Source organism: Mixophyes fleayi, chromosome 9 (genome assembly GCF_038048845.1).
Source record: "Mixophyes fleayi isolate aMixFle1 chromosome 9, aMixFle1.hap1, whole genome shotgun sequence".
In the NCBI taxonomy this organism is placed as follows: domain Eukaryota; kingdom Metazoa; phylum Chordata; class Amphibia; order Anura; family Limnodynastidae; genus Mixophyes; species Mixophyes fleayi.
In genome coordinates, this window is record NC_134410.1 from 121463525 (window position 1) to 121482534 (window position 19010).

General features: G+C 43.8%; 1 non-coding gene across 1 annotated transcript; it reads left to right on the plus strand.

The window, feature by feature from the left end:
* The first annotated feature begins 18686 nt into the window (after window positions 1-18686).
* Window positions 18687-18801, plus strand: LOC142102625 (U5 spliceosomal RNA). Its single transcript, XR_012679284.1, has one exon. It is a non-coding gene; the product is annotated as a U5 spliceosomal RNA (small nuclear RNA).
* Window positions 18802-19010: the final 209 nt, after the last annotated feature.

The window sequence follows — 19010 nt, forward strand, 5'->3', positions numbered from 1 at the left end:
AGGAGTCTTATGGACCATTTACCATACTGGAACCTACTGAGACCACAGAGCTGGCACTCCAGGGGTTCCAATTTTTTTAATTGCCCCAAGCCCTGAGACCCAAATAAAACATTTGTCGCTGCATGCTGATTTATTCATCTGACAGCTAGTCAGTGTAAATGGAACGTACATATAATAGATGCACCTGGTTCAGATTAATAAAGATGCAATCAGTGTGTTGTGGGATAGAGCAGATAGAGCTTCACAATGTTTGTAGTTACGCCTCTCAGCAGGGGATTCTCATGCAGATCATGGATCCGGCGCCAAGAATTGCAAAAAAAAAAAAAAAAAAAAAAGATTGTGTAAAACAAATAGCATAGATAGGAGCCAAAAAAAATCTTTATTAACAATGCAATTCAACATGTCAGTCATGTAAATATCCCCCAATATAACTCCTAGGACATGTAACTCCCAATAACCCTGATATTGGTGTTACTGCCCCAATGTGCGGACCTCAAAAGGGGAGGTGGTTTGTTTCAGTGGGTGTGGCCTAAGGCAAATGTGGGCGTGGTTGGTGGATTGGGGATTGAGTTTGTGCAGAACAGGGTCAGGGGTTATTTTGATCCAAATTTGCACTTTAAAATGTTTTGAGGTATTCCTGTCATACACATCAGTTTCCCACATCCATTGTGGAAAGGGGTTAACTGGAAAGTTTGAATGAATGGAGAAAGTTTTACTAGATTATATTTAATACAATCCTGATCATATAAACCTGGAAAATGTAACTGTATGCCAAACGTACACGGAGCCAGAGGGGGCCAATGTTCTTGTGGCTATATGCCGTAGATGCGTAATAATATTTCACAGATGGGATAGACTGTTCAGACAATCCATGTTTGTGCTGGGAAATATCTCATGGTGAATTTTGTGCAGTTTTTCTTGTAAGTGTGTAATTTGTATTATATTTCTTCAATTGTTATAGTTATTCCAGGATGATGGCTATATTATAGATGGTGCAAATCTGAGCATATATATAGTATATGTAATAATAAGACATTATTCATCTCTTTGCAATGAGTTACGGTGAAGTCGAGGCTTAGATCTGTCACCTTGATCCATTTTGAAAGTGTAAGAATGTTTTGCTCCTGTTATCATTGGTGCTAAGGGCCTGGTTCATATCCGAACGTAAGTCTATTTGCGTGACGTATCTTGCAAGAGTTCGCTCTGCGCATGAGCCAGAACGGGACTTGCGCCAATGATCGCAATTGCACGCAAGACATGTATGAACGTAAACGACTGCCTACAAATTCAAGGGCGGAACAGGGGTGAGAATGACCAATGTAGGCAATGTACATTAAGGGCGTGTCATACTAACGCTTCAGAAGAGCGTACTTACAGCCAGATTTAATTCGAAACGCATCTCAAGATCCGCCCGGACTTGAATATGGTCGTAATTACGCTCCAGTTCTGTGCTCTTTCTGACTGCAAGCTGCGTTCCGATATCAATCAGGCCCCGAATGTATTTTGTATATAAATTGCATTAGTAAGACCAGGTTCTTTTAATTGTCTGGAAACAGGAGCAGAACATTATTACACATATTATCTGTATGTATAAACTCAGGAGTTAATTTATCCCGGAAAGAAACATTGGCTATAAACCCTGCATTTAGATGCATACGCAGCCATAATTTTACTGGATAGGTGACAGCAATGTGTTTGTGTAACTGAAAAAGATCTGTGCAATGCCTCTATAATCACCGTGTCATTCCTTGATGCTAAGCAGACATAGGACTGTGGTGAGGCATACTGGGGGTAAACAGGGGGAGAGGGGCTGGTGGTGTTAGTAAGAGATGAAGAAGCTAATGGGTCAGATAATATTATTGGTAAAGCTCCCGATTTTCCACAGTCCCCCTTTTTCCACCCATAAAATTAATCTCACAACACTTACTTTCCCATAATTTATGAACCCAAATTAACAGGAAAGGTGGTAATAGTTTCCTATAACTGTTTCACCTTATTCGGGACCCTTAAGGAAGTATCTGGTGGATTTAATGGCCAGGGAAAATTTCAGACCCATAAGTGTCCTGGTTTTTCATTACAAGACTAAAGGAGCCCCAACTGTTATGATATAGTAAAGTTAACAGCTTATATGGGAGCTAGGGGCACATACCTCCCAACTGTCCAGATTTAAGCATGGTCAGGGGAGCACGCAGGGGGGGTTTCTGGTTCTCTAGAAACCCCTCCCCTCCGCGAACGAACGGTACTGTACAGCAGCCGCGGCGCTGTCAAAGAAGCATCCGCGGCGGTGCTGTATTGTACTACAATACATCACTGCCGTGGAAACCCCCCCTTAAAAATCCTGCGTTTGCCCCTGACGGTGGTTCCGATTTAAGGGCTGTGTCCCGCTGTTACAACAGGACCAGCTTCGTCCTGCTGCCAGGAAAGATGGGAGATATGCGGGGCGAGAGGAACACACTAATTTGTGCCCAATTTTGATTTTTAAATATTGGGGAGGTTCGGTGTAACAAGAGACAAAGGGAGTCCGGGTTAGATGATGTTATTGTGGAACAGGAATAATCTAGCGGTTAAGTGAGTAAGAGATGGTTTCAGCGTTAATTTTTGATTTTTTTTTTATGATAACAATCTATTTCTAAATCACCAACATTTCACGCAGCATTGTAAATAAAGGCATGTAATAATTATAAGCGATAATTCAGAGGGCCACTCTGGGCACCAACTTTGGCATTTTCGACATCTTTACTGGCCTTAATTGTAATGTCATTTATATTTCAAATACACCTCTACAATAAATGCCAGCGTACAAAGCCCAGATAATAACGAGAGTGACGTGATACAGAAGGTCACGGTAACCTTGCTAACAATAGCCCATTAGTGGTGTAGTGCAGGCAGCGAACTGTGGAACAAAGTTATAGTGGAATAAGGCATTGCAGGGTTTAATCGGCAGGGGTGAGGGTGCCAGGGTCAGATGATGTCGCTGCCGTGTAGTAAGGGTTGTTCATACAAGCATTTATTTTTTTCGTTCTCCCATCATGTTCTGTATGTAATGCAGGCGTAAGTAAAAAATCTGCTCTTGGCTTCATGGTCATTAGTCACATGGGAGCCGACAAGAACACAAAGAAATAAGTGTATGCATGATTTCTATTTTTGGTCTCATGTGGAGAGCACACATGTCTGGCATTGGGAACAATTATCCCTAAATCTGCAGCATTTCAGCAAAGCTTTACTCCTGTCTGCGTTCTGTCTGGAACAAGAGAAACAATTCATCTAAAAATACTCAAACTACTTGAGCGCTTGGTTACTCTATTGTTGTGTATTAAGGTGTTTGATGTTTCCAAAACACAAGACACATCCTATAGTCTTAAAGCCTACTTAGTGTATCTGTCCCCCCAGAGACGCGGAGGTCGGATATCACAAGAGATTTGTACATACCTCCTCATAGGCAAACCGAGGGGGGGTTTCCTTGTGCCCGTTAACCCCCAACCAAGCCTGGGGCACTGTATAATTGAGGTGACTGGACCCTACCCCCGCTTCACACGGCTCTGCTTGAAAAGGGAGAGCTGCGTGCACCTAACAGTAGTGCACGCAGCATTGCCCATGTATATTACGGGGATAGGAAGAGTTGGAGAGCAGCCAAGCACTGTCTAATATTATAGCCACAACCCCATGCATGCTGGTCACGCCCACTGGTGGCGTGATGTGGAAACCCCCCTCTACAAATCCTGCGTTTGCCCCTACTCCTAACTGTCCTGATTCAAGGGTCGTAAAGGGGACGTGAACTACCGGACCGGGCGGGAGTTTTGCCCCAAAGTGGCCGTTTCTAGCTAACATTTGTTGTACACATAACAGTCAAAATATAAAGAACCTCGGGGGCGGGGCTATCCTCTGATGTTGATTGATGTCTACCAGTGGAGCTTTCTGTACCACGTTTGCCAAAAAGGCATGAAAATCTGCACCCACTCACCTTCAATGGGGGTAACACCGATCCAAAAAAGGATCAAAGTAACCCTCTGGGAACTATATGTTTTCCAGGCAATCTGAGAGAAAAAATGGAGCCCCACAAAGTTTGGCTTCCTTGGTCAACCCAAAAAGCTGACCGCGTAGGAGACATTGAAGAGCGGTTCATAGGAATGGGGATAACTGGATCTACAGAAACCCTATAAGCCATGAAAGATCCAATAACAAGGAGGTGATATCACAGCTGACTTACCCGCTGCGCCAAAAGAGATGACAACAGACAGGGGCCACTAAGGTAAACACACTGATCAAAGAATTTGCACCTTCTCACAAGGCGGACAAAGACGTGTCTAGTGTTATTGAGGGATATAATTTAAGATCTAGCAGATAGATCAAGGAGGAATAATATCTACATCTGTTCTATCCTAAAAAGCGCGCTCACAAAGGATTTGAGGACGTCTCCCCTCCAAGTATTCTCAGGGTAAGTAAGGTTTACTATGTATTAGGTGGTTATACATACATGGACTGTAGTTTTATGAACAAAGTTCAATTAAATGGAGTAAGCAACAACAACGGGACAAGTGTTTTGTACGCAAAGCCGTTTCCCTCTCTCCAAGGCTGAAGATCGTCACTGACCAAAGATAGGAGCTGAATGCCCAAGACCATGGTACCATGTAGAGAGAATGCCAGGGCATCGAACGCCATCCTCCTGTCCTGTATAATCCCTCTTGATTCCAGTCACTATAATGACATTACTCGGAACAGTCTTAACAGCAAAAAAAGCGAACTTACAAACATCAAGATGAGACTGGTTAAATTGTTATCCCCAAATGTAAAAGGACTTAACTTCTCACATATGAGAAGATTAGCTGTTGAATATTTCTGGGATCTCAAGGGAGATCTAGGGGTATATTTACTAAACTGCAGGTTTAAAAAAATGCAACCAATCAGATTCTAGCTATCATTTATTTAGTACATTATACAAAATGACAGCTAGAATCCGATTGGTTGCTATAGGCAACATCTCCACTTTTTCAAACACGCAGTTTAGTAAGTCTAGCCCCTAGTGTGAATATGGGAAACACATTTTGCCACAGAAAAGCACTTTCATGTCTAATGGCTCTACTAAGCATAATGGAGTGACAATATTGTTTGAAAAACACTATATTTTATCCCCGCAGTACAGAGATAGCTAACACTGTAGGTCGTTATTTAATTTGTTAATATATATATATATATATATATATATATATATATATATATATATATATATATATCTATATCTCCTTGTCCCTGACAATAACTTTAACAAAAAACTGTCACAATATTGGTCCATGCTTTTTAAGCAATATTAGCAGATTTTTTTATTTTTTTTTAACTTAAAAGGGTTTTATTACGTTTTTAGTAAAAGAATATGTAACAAACATGGCAGTTACAACAGAGAATATTAGCAGATTTTGACTGGTGGATTTATAGTGGAGCCCTCTTTCTCTTCATGGCTTTACTATGGTGCCCCCCCGTTCACCCCAATATTGACTTTACTATACAGAAACCATGTCTCTGGTGGTTTATAATGCACCCCCTCCCCCTTGCCATTCTCTATTGTTGATACAATGCAGACACCAGCTCTGGTAGCAACCCAAATTAATAACTTACCCCTCCGGTGGTCCCATGCTGCCTCTCAGTGCTCCGGAGAAAATAGTTTAAAAGGTCCCCACATTCTGATTGGTGAATAGTTGCAGCCATTCTCTATTCAGTGTGTGCAGAAATCCCAGCATTCTGATTGGTGAATGGCCAATACCATCCACCAATCAGCGCACTGGGAGCCCTCTACTAGATATGAAGAAATAAGCTGTCTTCCCCAGTAACTGTGCGGTTTCCCCCATTACTTCTAGGACCTTAAATACCGATACAAACCCCAGTTTCTGAGGGCAGTTGTATGGAGTGAGTGACATTTCATTTGAACAGATGGGAAAACAAGTCTAGTCCTTAGTGCCGTGGGTGGGTGGGGGGGTCAATGTTTAAACTTTTTGTACAGTGTTTAGTGAACAAAGCTCCAGTTTATGCCGAGGAAAATGTGTTCATATGGAAACAATTATAAGCTTCCATAGAATCAGGCATCCGAGCCACCCAGATGTGGGGACCACCGATCCCCACCCAGTAATCCCAGACGTACAGGGGCCCCTCGCACACTCTGAATATCCTTCCTGACGCAGAGTTGATGCAAACGCTGGGATTAAACATTAGCCATTGTCAGACCTCACTCGCAGCCCATTCACAGACAATTATGGGAGGGGGAGAGGGAATAGTATTCATCAAATGCCCAGCACACTACTTGTATTCTGCATATTGGATGCAGGTCTTATTGGGAAGTATATATGAAATCGACGTTAGACTCTTTCAATGCAATTACTGTTTTTTTTAATGAACATTAAATGTAGTGAAAGAAGCACTGGGAAAGTGATAAATGGCAGGTATATATATATATATATATATATATATATACATACACACAGTATGTCCTGAATTTCTGTCATATGTGTTTTAAAACACCAGGGAGATTGTTTGTATTTGGGAAGGAGCTTCCCAAAGAGTGTTTCGGATGTGGCAAAAGGACAGTATAAGAGTCCCTGGGGTTATGAATGAAGAAAGGGGGGCGGGCTTCCAGAGAGCCTGCAAGTTGCTGACTAATCAGGACTTGCACCTGATGAGTTGTTGTTAAAAAGAGTTTGTTTCCCCACTCCCTCATTACCTGGGGAGAAGGTCAGATTCTTCCAGAGAGATACTGCAATTTATGACCAGTAAATTCTGTTATTTTGTATGTGGCACACTAGGTCCTTCACGTCAGAGAAGGTGTTCATGTGTATTAGTTAAAAGCCGGACAGGACTTTGATTATGTTTTGTTTTATTTTGATAATGGTGAATAAAAGTAGCTATTTTAAATCAAAGCAGTAGAAGGTGTGAAGTTTTTGGCTGATGGAAAGAAGTGCAACACTTTACCCTAGGAAATGGCAACCCCATCCTGTGACAGTGTATAAAGAAACGACGCCATGAATGTAATTTTTGAGAACTACAGATAAAAAAAGTGGGCGTGGCCAATATAAAACCAAACAATAAAATAAAAGTGATAGATTGACGCACGCGGTGTCTGATTATTTTGTCTTTTATTAGTCAGCATTCATCAAGGAATCACTCCAAGAGCAATTACAAAGTATAATTAATATTTGTAATTATATAAATATATATTATAATATTTGTACTCCATGAATAGTATATTATATATATTATTATATTATATTTGCAGCTTAAAGTAATTATTCTAATGAACAGATCTTAATATATACATGCACAGTATGTACTGTAAATGACTCTCAAATTTGCAGCAAACTGAATCGGGATAGACGGTGAAAGTGGGCGTGGTCATTACATGATGGGGGTGTGGTCACACCGTCAGTGGCAGCTGGATGTGGTACCCATTGATGCTGCTCTGCTATATGATCCTCCCGGTGATCCTAAATTTGGACAGTAGGGAGGTATGAAATCTTGTTGGCCAAGTTGATTGTTTAAAAAAAAAAAAAAAAATGGTGCAACAATGAATAATTTGTACCCCCACCCCAGATGCCAACTGTTCAGTATTCATGCTAAAATTCTGTTCCTCTCCAAAGTTATCACTTGTAAGGGTAATCTGGTCTGCCTAGAAGTCATAGGTACCAATCTTAATTGTTGTCACCCAGTCCAAGACCTGCACAACTAGATGTGTTCCATTTGGCTCTTTGGTGAAGCCTTTAATCCAGCACGGATGATGATGGCTCATCATCACACATACACCAGCCTCACATTAGTGTACCTCTGACACACGCAGAGATGTAAGCTAAAGGCCGGGGTGTTATGAAAGATGGGAGAGCAGGAGTTAGCAGAAGGGCAGCCAAGAGGAACCGTACAGAAAGAGGAACCGGGAAACCAGGTCCACAGATGTTGTGTTCCTTACACCCACAGAAAACCGTAGGCACAGAGTATCCGCAAAAAAAACAAACACTTCTGCCTTTGGGACCTTTGTTGCCACGGTAACCAACACACACAAACAGTAACGGTGACAGTCAGCCAGGCAACGACTGTTGTTTGTATAGCACAAACATATATTACAGCACTAACTATATTAAAAGATCAATCGTTACATTGACAGAAGCCAAATTGAAACATTAGGTATTGCGGATCTTGCTCTAAAGAGCTTACAATCTAAACAGCACGGGAGGAATTATATACATAAGTATTGGTTACATGCTGATGACTGTTAAGTGTGCATAGTGGTCTGTGTTGTGATATCCTGTTCAGATATATGCTTTGTACCATCATGATATGTCCAGGTATATCCGGACCCAGCCAATTAACCTACTAGTATGTTTTTGGAGTGTGGGAGGAAACCCACACAAACACGGGGAGAACATACAAACTCCACACAGATAAGGCCATGGTCGGGAATCAAACTCATGACCCCAGCGCTGTGAGGCAGAAGTGTAACCACTGAGCCACCGTGCCACCCCCAGACAAGTGTTACAATTACCCAGTATTGAGCTGCTCTACTAACTAGTAACAGTGATTTTTCACAGCGTGGATATTATTCATTGTTTGTTACGTTTTAAACGTGCTGTTACACTGGTTACATCCCATATAATAAATATGTGAACAGAAACATTGTTTTAACTGTAGCTGAGTATCTACGGGAATATTCTTGTTCTGTCTCTCATACAGCCCCCACGCTGGACCTCTCACTGTATAGTAACTAACCACGATTAACCCCCATACTTCCTATTGCCTATCCCCTCTGACTCACCCTGTCTTCCAGTTTTCTATCAGTGTTTTGTATTGTATGACCTCAGGCCCGGCGCTCCCATTAGGCAAGGTTAGGCACTTGCCTAGGGCACCGGGCTCTGGAGGGTGCCACAGATTAAAAATTTCTTCAAAACTGTGCGGCGACCGCTGACAAAACCTTTCACGGCCGCCGCACAGCTTCAGATACATCCACAGGGAGGGACTATTGATCATCACCGCCGCCTCTCTGCTCCGTCTCCTCCCCTCCACACACTGACTGTCGGGCCGTGACATCATCATCACGCCCCGACAGTGTCAGTGAGTGGAGAGGAGCAGACGGAGCAGAGAGAAGGCAAGGGCGGGGGGCGCCGATTTTGAAAATGTGCCTAGGGCACCAAGGACCCTAGCACCGGCCCTGTATGACCTCTCTTATTACTGTGCTGGAGTATTGTTAACCCATATGCTGGGCACACAGGAGCACCAGTTTGTCAGACGCATGGGCAGACAGCCTGGACTTAATCCGTCCACCTTGTTTCTGCATTCGCCCTTCGCCATGTGTCGGACCTGACCGCGACACTCTAGGGAATTTAGACTGTAACGGGGCAGGGACTGATGTGAATGATAAATACTCTCTGTACAGCACTGCGTCATATGGTGGCGCTATATAAATCAAAATTACCTTTTTCTGTTACTTTTAGACAACGTGTTTGTAGCACAAATCACTTCTCACATCAGCTAACTATGAGTATCCTTTTCTGCTCATGTTGCTGCAGTTCCAGTCATAATGGGGTCTTCAGGGTAAAATATATCTAAACAATATACATATAAGCTATGGCCACAAAAAACAATGTTCAAACATAAATAGAACTTATACATAAAGAATTTATGATTTTGTCCCTTTATTCTTCCAAGTTTGCAAACAAAACAAACAATTTATAATAAGTTAGATAAATAAATCTGGGCTTAGGTCGGTTTCTCACGGGCATCAGAAAGACATCAGTGGCCCCACGTCTGATTGTGTTCACGTGCAGTGTACGTATGTATAGCGGGCAACGTCCTGACAGCAGGCGCAAACGCAAGTAGGTGGGCATGAATACCAACTGTGCCGATTTCAGCAGGACAGTCCCAATTTTAGGGATCTGTCCCGCCCCAGGGACATGGGTGGGAATGTTGGGGGAAGGGAGGTATAGGCAGGCCTCTGGGGGTGTGGCCTCACTCCCTGTCCCGCTGGTGGGGGCAGACATGTTGGGAGGTATAGGCAGCCCCCTCGGGGCGTGGCCACACTCCCTGTACCGCTGGTGGGGGCAGACATGTTGTGAGGTATAGGCAGCCCTCTGGGGGCCTGGCCACACTCCCTGTCCCGCTGGTGGGGGCAGACATGTTGGGGGGTATAGGCAGCCCTCTGGGGGCGTGGCCACACTCCCTGTCCCGCTGGTGGGGGCAGACATGTTGGGAGGTATAGGCAGCCCTCTCAGGGCGTGGCCACACTCCCTGTCCCGCTGGTGGGGGCAGATATGTTGGGAGGTATAGGCAGCCCTCTCAGGGCATGGCCACACTCCCTGTCCCGCTGGTGGGGGCAGACATGTTGGGAGATATGGGTAGGGGTTTAACAGAACCAATACATTACATAACTGTACCGGTTTACATACTAGGCTTAAAAACCACTAGTAAGATGATGTCTTTTAACGCCAGTGTATAAGGAGCAATACAGCAATGCAGAGAAAAGCTGAACATGATCATTCTGCCACATTTAAGAACACTACATTGCAGAAACTCTCTACCCTTACGTGACCTCTCTTGCACCCCCCCCCCCCCCTCCAATAACCTCACCCCCACAGTACATGGGCACAAGGAGGGCTGGTTATGCTTATTTCTGGTTGACAATTATCCCGCTGGTCCTCTGATGTGGAAGGAAGGGGGCAGTCACAGGAATGTCATTAATTAAATAGAGCAACTAAGAAGCTGTGATCCTCTAATAATCTGACAATGGAATAACTGTTGTCTGCTGGCAGACGTTCAGAGGATTTCCACTGGCAAACATGTACAGTACAAGGACAGTACATGAATCCTATTCTACACTAGCAGGCTATAGACATGCATTTAACTGTGCCTTATGTGGTGGTGACCATATTGTAAGACGATATTTATGAATGCAACTTATAATTTCACTAGGAACCTATGATATCACAGAGGATCAAAGAGCAGAATTCACAATAGCTGTGATAGTTAGTTATAATAAGCTTTGATGTATAAACATTGTTTCATACGGTTTTCTAGCACCACTTTGATAGGAGCCTCCATTCCCCTCCTCACATCATGTCACTGCCCCTGTCATATGCAGCCCTGTCCTCACTTACACATCACTTGTCTCCTGATATACTCTGTGCTGCTGGGGGACCCTGCACCTTCCACTATATAACTATCAGTCTGTGGCTTTATGCTGTCTCCATTCCCCTCCTCACATCATGTCGCTGCCCCTGTCACATGCAGCCCTGTCCTCACTAACACATCACTCATCTCCTGATATACTCTGTGCTGCTGGGGACCCTGCTGATTCCACTATATAACTCTCATCCTGTGGCTTCCTGCTGCCTCCATTCCTCTCCTCACATCATGTCACTGCCCCTGTCACATGCAGCCCTGTCCTCACTAACACATCACTCATCTCCTGATATACTCTGTGCTGCTGGGGGACCCAGCTCCTTCCACTATATAACTCTCAGTCTGTGGCTTCCTGCTGCCTCCATTCCTCTCCTCACATCATGTCACTGCCCCTGTCACATGCAGCCCTGTCCTCACTAACACATCACTCATCTCCTGATATACTCTGTGCTGCTGGGGGACCCAGCTCCTTCCACTATATAACTCTCAGTCTGTGGCTTCCTGCTGCCTCCATTCCTCTCCTCACATCATGTCACTGCCCCTGTCACATGCAGCCCTGTCCTCACTAACACATCACTCATCTCCTGATATACTCTGTGCTGCTGGGGGACCCTGCTCCTTCCACTATATAACTCTCAGTCTGTGGCTTCCTGCTGCCTCCATTCCCCTCCTCACATCATGTCACTGCCCCTGTCACATACAGCCCTGTCCTCACTAACACATCATTCATCTCCTGATATACTCTGTGCTGCTGGGGACCCTGCTGATTCCACTATATAACTCTCAGTCTGTGGCTTCCTGCTGCCTCCATTCCCCTCCTCACATCATGTCACTGCCCCTGTCACATGCAGCCCTGTCCTCATTAACACATCACTCATCTCCTGATATACTCTGTGCTGCTGGGGGACCCTGCTCCTTCCACTATATAACTCTCAGTCTGTGGCCTCCTGATTCCTCCATTCCCCTCCTCACATCATGTCACTGCCCCTGTCACATGCAGCCCTGTCCTCACTAACCCAACCACTAAGCATTAAAACCTATGAGCAGGAGTGACGGAATGAATACAATAAGGTGCTGAGACAATATTCAAACGCACCTTACAAAATGTTACAAATCTGCACCTCCCACCTTTTTCATCATGAGAAACAGGACCTCATGCACAAGCCGCCACTTTACGGTAGCGCATGCATGATAAGGGGGCGACTTCTAGTGCTGGACAATTTTCTGTCCCCTGCAGCTTGTATACACAGCATGGAGTGGGCATACGTTAGTGGACAATCTCCCAAATATTCTGGAATTCTGATAATGGGACGGTCCCCTCAAATCAGGACTTTTTGATTGAAAAATGTAATTTTATTTAGCATAAAGATACAAAAACAGACATAAGTCATTACATTCAAGTGTACTGCGTCACAGAATACACTGTGAGATATGAATCAGACATACTTTATAGTACAATACAAGAAATGAAAGGCAAGTCCTGGGCACACTGTCTCTGAGTCCATGTTCCAGGGCAACCAATCGTGCCTGTACATAGGGGTAGTCCAAAAAGATGATGTGCTGACAATACACCAGAGTAACTGAACATATTTGTGCAGGATCCGGGGGTGCATGAATGTTCTGAGAGGCCCCTTAGGTATCCATACAATGTCTTTATGTCTATTAGCCTCTTAGAGGCCACATTCTCCAATATGTTTAGTAGTTGCTGCAGGGAGCCCTGGAACAGACTCCATAACGTCCTTAGCTCCTATGATCTTGTGGATTGTTTAGGCTTCCACAAGTCTGGATTAAGTCCCTCCAGATGGTGGCCCCTCATAAATTGTCCAACATCCAGGTAAAACCAGGAAGTGTTCCAGTTGTAATTGAAAGAGTTGTCCCACTTATCCCAGCCGAGGCCACTCCAAAGGGGCAAGAGGAAAAAGCGAGACTTGGATTTCCCAGCAGAGCTGATGTTCTTCTCAAGCAGAATCCTGCGGAAACACAGTGGAAGACGTAGTAGGCTCGCTGCATGGGGGGATATCCAGAATCCTTTTCCTGTCTTTGATAGGCTCCTTGTACATAACTGACTGTTTTACTCTGTCCCTTTTGGATCCCCAGATGAAGTGGAAGACTGTCCTTGTGATGGTCCAGTAGACCGCAGCAAGGGATGCCATGCTTGGGCCATGTACTGCAGATGGGAAGAATCTCGTTGCACAGTCTAGTGCTTTCCCTTTGATGGCGAGGTTTCTGAGGCTCCACAGTTCAATTTTATGTCTTACTGTAGCCAGTCTTTCTTCCCAACACTTCAGGGCCGCCCCCTCCCCACCAAACCAAACTCTAAGAATGTTGATGGAGTCTGACTTTATTGTGAAGGGAAATTAATCAGGGGATGACCGATGCCTCTACCCGAAGAGCATCGCCTCTGATTTCCCGCAGCTGACCTTTGTCCCTGAAGTTCGGCCAAAGCACTCTCAGGTCTGGATGAGTGCTGTCGCAAAGTGCAGAAGACAATGACATCATCCCTTGGCCTCTAGCTCAAATCAGGACTGACCTGATGCTTGTTCCCAGCTCAAGACCCTTTCTCATGAAACATCATCCCCTAACATAGGAGAAACTCTACTCAGGGGTGCATGGCCAAGGTTCCTAATTCCTATGTCATTGTCTTTTTATAATTATAACCATGAAGATGCCGCTGTCTCTCCTCCATGTCGGTGACGGCACAGCTCAGCGCTTCATTCCCAGCCTGACGGGAGCAGAAGATGCCGGCCGCCCACCTGTTAAGTTTAGTGGGAGGGGGAATAAGGGTTCACCTAGTACCCCGACAGACTTTCCACCGGTCCTGCCTATCCAACTTTTCTAGCTTGTGCCAAGGATCCCCCCTTCCCCTGCTGACTCCTTAGTTACACCTCTGCCTATTCACTTTGATATACTTTAAAAAACATTGATAATAGCACTGAAAGATCGTAATGTTGTGAATTATATTCTGTGTTACTCCATGATGTCTCCAATTGAGCTGACAGACTTCTCATGAATATTATATATCGTCCTTGAATTGCAGTACACATCTGTCAGTGGAAACCCTCTAAATATTGGTTCAGCTTAGAAAAGAGGACAACTCCCCCCTTTGTAGGAGACAGGTGCATCGTTAATAAATGAAACTCAGGAGAAGCAGCTTAATCTTAAACAATGCAACTTGTCCAGGAACACAGCCAATGTACACAACATCTTTTGAGGGTATTTAACATACCATGATAGAAGGCTGAAATACAATGGCTGAAAAGCTTTATCTGTGTCCATATCTGCTGTACTGTGTTATGCCAGAGTCTATATAGTCCTTATATCTACTTGTCTTTTTCTGTCCTTCATATTATCATTTTCTGTAAATCGGTGCCCTACCCTCAGGTGACTTTGATGGTTTGTCTTGTATGTACCCTCCTGCGACGTTTGATAAATACATTGATTTTTCTTTATAGTTCTCTACTATCCAATTAACCAATCATTATTATAATCAGTCAGTTGTTTATTTTTGTAGTCCATGGATACAAAAAAAAAAGCTTTGCAGTGCTTTCCGCGGTGAATAATTTTAATGAAAATATCTCCATCTGATGATATAGATATATGGCTGACAAATCACAGAATGTAGAAACCAATACGGTTGTTTGGAGGTGGAAAGTCCCTCTTATATGGACACACAGGTGTCGATTTGGGAGTTTGTCCTGATTATTAAACAACTAGATCTGTAGATGTTTTTGCCACAAGTCCGGTCGTTCTGTTGAACAATCAGATCTCCGGTCAACTAATGTAGACGAAGAGGATGGCGGGCTAACGAGATTTACCGTTCTACTCAACTAAGTCAGATTTGATCGATTCAGGTTTAGAATATGCAGGAAGATTACGTTGGGGACCAAACATCACAATATTTGTCAAAAGTAACCAGATTGACTCATCAGATGCGCATGGGTCTAAGCTTGACACTCTGCCACTCAGAATAAAATCTACAAGTTTCATAGCAACAGGGGTCCGTTTCCCAGGCGGCAGTGCAGACATTTTTCGTCGGCTACCCCCCCATGTGATAGTGAACCGCCGTCCGGCAAAGATAATTAGGAACTAGATTGGGAAGAAGATCTCTGTGGAATGAGAGGGGATCTCTGCGCACGTGGACGGGCATATTTGCAATGTTGGTGGGTCTGTGCATTGGACAAGGAGAGTGTCTCTGTGCAGTGTAGCTTCCATTGCCCAGTATACATCACAGTCTCAGTCTGAGAGTACAATGCAGCTTCCAATTTTTTTTTTAAAACTATGATTGAAAGCCCGGGAAAAGTGCAACACCAAAGGGTGCAGTACTAGCCCTTCTCTAAAGAGAGAGGGCCTTAATTCCAGACTCCCAAAATCAAAAGGTCCCTTAGCGGGCAAGGGTCTTCAGACCCCATTCATCGCAAGGCTAGGAGGGCCCCCTTTACCCTTTGGATCCCCAAATGCCACACCCAGGGCACGAGAACTTGCCCATCTCCTGGAAGGGAGGGAATCGATGGGCCAAAGGAATCTTAACCAAAAGGCAGAAAAGCAATACAGCTTCCATTGCCCAGTATACATTGTGGCCTCAGGCTAAGGGTACATTGAATATTGGGGGGCATTATGTATTGATCAGCGGAGGGGTGTAGACAGCTTAGCAGATCCCTGGCCCAGTTACACCACCAATTGGCATTATATAAAACTATTAATCACGATAACAACTCGCACTATGCTGCTTGGCTATTTGGTGGCAGTGCGGACACTGTACATACAGGAAATGAATACACTATTGTTACTTACAGAACATCTCCACCACAGTCATGGCAACTTGCCTCTGGTCATGGAGGAGGTCACCAATACACAAGAGTGTGAATTATCTTCTTCCTTCTGCTAACACCCAGTAAATATTTTAATTTGCCGCGTCTGCTGCGGAGAATAAAAGGCTCCAAGCAGAAAGAGCCAGATCTGTGACTGGCTAACAAGCCCTCTTTTCTTGGCTCTAGAAAAACGCCTACACTAAGCCAAGTCTTCAATCACTTTCTCACCATACAAAAGCCGTGTCCTCGGCCTGCCAAAACTTCACAAGTTGTCTGCTCACAATACGGCATTCAGAGCAGATCACACCGATATAGACCCTATTATGTCCTGTTCAAGGAATAAATAGAGCGTATTCATCTATGATGTATAAGGTTAAGTATATGGAGTTCATGTTGGAGAATGAAATTGTAGACAGCCAAATACCAGACTGAAAGGTCACACATTAATATCAAGTGGCCAGAATCAAAACCAGGAGTCATACAATTAAGGTTTTGGTTTGTGTGTCAAAAATAGACACTAGGGTCTAGGACACAGACACATACATTTCTAAAGTAATAAAAGTAATCATATAAGACCATCAAACAAGAGCTGGCTCAAGCAATCTAGATCATACTTGCCAACTTTTTGGAGTTGGCGTCCGGGGGCCTCCCTGGGGGAGGTGGGCGTGCGGGGGGCGGGGCTCCAAAATCGCGTCATTTTGGATCCGCCTGTGACGTGATGACGCAAATGCAGCATTTTACAGCTGGAGGCGGGGCCAAAGGACGCGATTCCCGTGGAATCGTGGCATTTAGGCCCTAATTCTGCCCAGTTCACTAGGAAGTGGCCAGATGCGGGAGATTGCCACACTCTCCTGGGAGTCCGTGAAACCCACCCAAAATGCGGGAGTCGCCCGGATATTCCGGGAGAGTAGGCAAGTATGATCTAGATTTAGAATTGGGAAGCCACATCTACAAGCAGGGGCAGGCTGGGCTGGGGGGCCGGACCCATAGTGGGCTCACTTGGGCTGAGTCACTGGACCACCGGAATTTTTTTCCCTTTAAAATGTTCCTAATAGGCTGCTGAGCCGAGTCTTGCCCCAGGGCTAAAATTTGTCAGACCTCCCCTGTATACAAGCTCGAGAGAGGTGACCTTGGGGAGTGTTGGCGGAGCAAGGGGTTACGAGTGACCTGCGCGGGGGCGTGGCGGCACCCCGGATAGTTCAGCCACTGTCTATACCAATATTTTGATTACACTGTCCTTTATTGGTAATCTTTAAAAATACTGTATTATATAAATAAAGTTTTTTTGTTTTGTTTTTTTAAATCTCTCTTTTTTTTCTTGTATAATAAGTTTTACAACAAAATAGCGGTTAAGTTCGGAGCAAATGAACACAATTAAGGCCAAAGATAAGCAGTGGATGTATGTAAAATAGAGCAATAAATGGTTTCTTGGTAAGGTGACCATAGCTGCTGGAAGTAATTGGAACCAATTCAATAAACGTTCAAATGGAAAAGCAATTATTTTGTCTGTGCATTGATTGTACTCTGCATTTAAGTGCAGGGTGTATAGGCGATGAGTAGGAGCAGGAGAACAATGAAGAATAAATCTAAAAACGGGACATTAGAGGGATGTGTGGAGTGGGGTGGGGGGGGGGTGATTTGGAAGGGACAACAGGGGGGATAAAACTTTTAAAATATTATTTTTCTTCAGGGTTTTTTTAAAAAGAAATTGTATCTATTTTTATTTTCTTCCCCTTTATGTTCAGTTCCGGTGTGTGTGGCTAACCCAACACACAAATACACACATCTGCAAAACTGACCTGACAGAGCGGAAAGTTAAACCTTAGGTCAAGTTAACCCTTTTGTTATAGTGCGGTGACATAACAAAATCAGCCTTATCACAGAGACCAGGGCTTTAATGATAAATAGGCCCCTAATTGTGGCTTAATTACACATTTCTGACACATTTGGTCATTGTGCTGTTTGTGTTACTGTTATACAACTGTCACTATGAGCTATCTAATCTATTAGAGTGCTGTTTTACAAAACCTGCATGTAATTGTTGCACATAAAACAGCAAGTGGGGCTTGCACTGTATATTATATATGTTATGTATGCTGCATATTTCCTCCAACATTGACTTTTCCTAAATAACTGTATAACTTTCTTTTATTTCACTGTGCAAAGCAGCCATTCCCAAACTGTCAGACAAAATAGCTCTAGTTCATGGGACAGACTATTATTCTGCTAAGGAGAAGAATTACGTTTTATGATTTATCTTTATCCCGGTTTTATTACTTTCATTATACTAAAGCTAAACCACTCCGCCCTAAACAAAGATGTCCGCACATGCGTCCAGAGTCTACTCACAGTGCAGTATTATTGTGTCTCCTACGGCGGGCCTCCAGGTCCAAAACACTGTATAATGTGCCTGGAGTCAGGTGTAGGCGGCTCTGCTCAGTACACGGTTAATCTACTATACCCGTTGTAGGAGAAGACTGTGCCTCCAGCGTGGCTCATTTGCATACCCATGATGCACCACGGATATCTGTACTCGGCTCTTTTTATAAATTATTAAGGCTGTTTTTTAAATGTTTAAACTTGAAGAAAATAAGATGTAATGTGACTGATTATATTTCCTATATAGTGTGAGTGAGCACTGATTATATGGCAAATAAACATGGAGAGTGCACTCTCCATGAGTGAAATAGAGACCACTCATGACTGGATTAGGGCTGCTGCGTGGGTAAAGTCATACTCTGGTTTCTCTTCAGATCGAATAAATCTTTCGCCTTTTACTAAAGATTTCCGTGGAGAGGAACAATCATGAGTTTCATGTAATTTTTTGATGCCCGGCTAACGCTGGGCTTGTTACTGGTAAAGAATAGAATGTGGAAGGAAACTGTTACTGTTACTAGGCAACAGTTCCAGAACTACTTACATAATTGAATGATTTATGTTTCAGTTACATTCATATAATCAGGTGTAACATTTCTGTATTACTCTTTGTTCTCTAACACCACTAGGTTACTGTATCCAATCACCCCCCTTCCACTCGATTTCACTCAGTAATTACAA